The following is a 2,932-nucleotide window of genomic DNA, read 5'->3' as shown; positions in this document are numbered from 1 at the left end:
GAACCAAGGAAAAAAACGTGATAAAGTAGAACTCATTGGGTCCTATACTTCACGAGTAAAAAAATCGTAAGTGTCGCTTATATTTTCAAACAACCATCGCAAACCTACGTTATGTATCTATTTTTATCTGTCATTTCTTCATCCCTCAGGGGCTGTTGTTATCTGTTAGGAGAAGAAGAATAATAATAAGGAATAGTTTAGGGCTACTGAATTTTGGGTATATTACATATAAATTGTAAGTCCATCAGATTCAGACTTATTCTTACTCTTTCAATATCGTTAAAAATTCTTGTTCCATTTACATTATATCAAAAGAATAATAATATGCAATAATTCAGACCTAGTCAACTTTGAATATATATATATATTGCATATTATTATTCTTTTATATATATATTTTCAAAGTTGAGTAGGTCTGAATTATTGCATATTACTATTCTTTTATATATATATAACCTGATACACATTACAATTTATATGTATATTCAAAGTTGAGTAGGTCTGAATTATTGCATATCATTTTTCTTTTGATTTAGTGTAAATGGAACAAGAATTTATAGCATTATTGGAAGAGTAAGAATAAGTCTGATGGACATTACAATTTATATATATATATTGTAATGTCCATCAGGTTGAGACTTATTCTTCCTCTTCCAAAATGCTATAAATTCTTGTTCCATTTACACTGAATCAAAAGAAAAATAATATGGAATAATTCAGACCTGCTCAACTTTGAATATACATATAAATTGTACAGTTTATATATATATTGTAATGTCCATCAGGTTGAGACTTATTCTTACTCTTCCAAAATGCTATAAATTCTTGTTCCATTTACACTGAATCAAAAGAAAAATAATACGGAATAATTCAGACCTGCTCAACTTTGAATATACATATAAATTGTAATGTCTATCAGGTTGAGACTTATTCTTACTGTCCATCATTATAACAATTTGCACTTGTAATTTGTCGGAATAACCGTACCTGTGTTCCATGTCTAGCACCGCCGAGGTACGCCAGCTATAATCGTGCAGAGTCCAGAGGTATCGTCCAGTGGGTTGAGACACAAAGGTGTAAGCGATCGTCGAACGCGTGACAGCCTGAGAAAGATTACGCCGACGTTGATTAAGAAGCGAACCGCGGAACCGCCGACGCGCAACCCCTTTTATCGAAGCGATCGAGGCTTCCCAGAGTGGTATGAATAGGCCAATATTCAAATGAGACGTGTTTAGCGGCCGCACAATGAGAAACGCGACGGCGTCGGTGGCGACGCAATTATGCAAGGTGTTAATACGATCACAATGGTGGTTCGGTAGGGTTGTAGGTCGTAGGTAGCGAATAGGTAAAGTTTTGTCCCGCCCATCCTCGAAAAGGACTCTCCGACACCATCCCCGTGGCGTATTATTATTGTCGACCGCCGATATAATTGGGATTAGCTCCTGGAAAGCGTGCGTACCAATCACCGCTGGACACTTTTCACGGCCAATTTGCATATTTCGATCCTATCCGTCGGATCGGAAGCGAATTCGTTCGGTGTTAACGTTTATTCCCGCAGTCGAGAGGGATGAACCTTCAGGGGACGATCGCTGGTGGATATTTTATATCGTATTCGCTGTTGAATGTTTGTATGGAATTCTTGAACCCAACTATTATTTATTTGTTCGTATCATAGTACAGTACTAAATATATTTTTGTGAATTTTTGCAGATTTTTGTACCGCGCCAAGGAAATAGTTACGAGTTTTTCAAAAAAGAAAAAGAAATCCGCAGTGTTCTCATAAAACGAACGCAACGGTACCAGTAACGAATGGAATAATTAATCTGCCTCCACGTTATCGCGATTCCAGTCTAATTAATTTCATGTTTCGTTCGTAGGAGAATTTCGTTCCGGTGGAAACGTCGATTCCTCGCGGAGTCGGTTATCAGCGTTCCCGTTGATTGGCATCCATGGCGAAAATAAAAAGGAGAGACCGCTGGAAGTGTCGGCGAAGACAGACCCGTTTGAAATAGTAACGAAGAAACCGAGAAACGGGAAAACGCGTTGGAAAAACCTGTGAAGCACGGTAATACTGTAACAACTCCTTTCAACTGTTTATAAATTACTTGCAATTTATCTCGCAAGGTGTTGAAAAATGCTTGCGATGATATTGTATCAAGAGGAGCAAATTAGGCTCGATGGTCGACGCGTTAATTTTCGTTTCGTCTTTGATCCTAGCAGTTCGTGAACCGCACACTCCAGGGAGACCCCTGACCCGCCTGACCGTCGCTATGGTGGTCCACGAGGCAAACAGGCTTTGAACCACCAAGCCTATTTGGTACACGTGTCCTTGCACGCCGAATCTCGACGATCCTCCCCTGCGTAGGGCGAAGGAGCGGCCACAGGGCTCGCGACAAAAGGGCCCCGGCACGCGTGCTCACGTGCCAGTCGGTGGGACGACTTCGGCCCACTCGTAAGTGCCAGAAAGCAACAGGAGTGGGGTGAAGGGTAGCAGAAGCTCCTCTTTGAACTGTTTGGTCTGGTTTCGCCTGGTTTCCCCTGGTTTGGCCTCTCATTCGGCCTCTTTCGTCCCGAAGAGTCGCCTCGACCATCCCCGTCTCTCTTATCCTGCGCGACGACCTGAAAGCGAGAGGTCTAAACCAATTTTCAAGGGTGCTTTGCTCGCTCAGAGGTGTAAGCACTAAGTAAACATTTACGGAGTGTCGTATACACAGAGTGTCCCAAAAATGTTGGAGGTCCTTGAAAGGGGTGGTTCAGGATTTGAAACAACTCTTTCCTTAGCAAAAATGCTGCCAGACGCTTCGGTAAAGAGATATTAAGCGAAAACGCGAATGTCTTCTTTCTCCTCAAGAATCGTATTTTATAGTAGTTCTTAAAGATACTTCCTTTTCTCTTGCTTTCCATTTCCTTAGATATTCCAAAACTCACTAGC

The 2,932-nt window shown here is 41.1% G+C and overlaps 1 long non-coding RNA gene across 1 annotated transcript in view; it reads left to right on the top strand.

The window, feature by feature from the left end:
• Positions 1-149: 149 nt before the first annotated feature.
• LOC128881850 (uncharacterized) overlaps positions 150-2,932 on the top strand; it is a 4,441-nt gene continuing 1,658 nt past the window's right edge. Inside the window, exons 1-6 of the long non-coding RNA XR_008458199.1 lie at positions 150-235; positions 1,005-1,198; positions 1,320-1,624; positions 1,711-1,796; positions 1,878-2,065; positions 2,221-2,452. This is a non-coding gene — a long non-coding RNA (uncharacterized LOC128881850). The remainder of the gene's footprint in view (positions 236-1,004; positions 1,199-1,319; positions 1,625-1,710; positions 1,797-1,877; positions 2,066-2,220; positions 2,453-2,932) is intronic.

This window comes from Hylaeus volcanicus, chromosome 9 (assembly GCF_026283585.1).
Source record: "Hylaeus volcanicus isolate JK05 chromosome 9, UHH_iyHylVolc1.0_haploid, whole genome shotgun sequence".
Classification (NCBI taxonomy): domain Eukaryota; kingdom Metazoa; phylum Arthropoda; class Insecta; order Hymenoptera; family Colletidae; genus Hylaeus; species Hylaeus volcanicus.
This window is presented reverse-complemented; position numbering and strand designations above follow the sequence as displayed.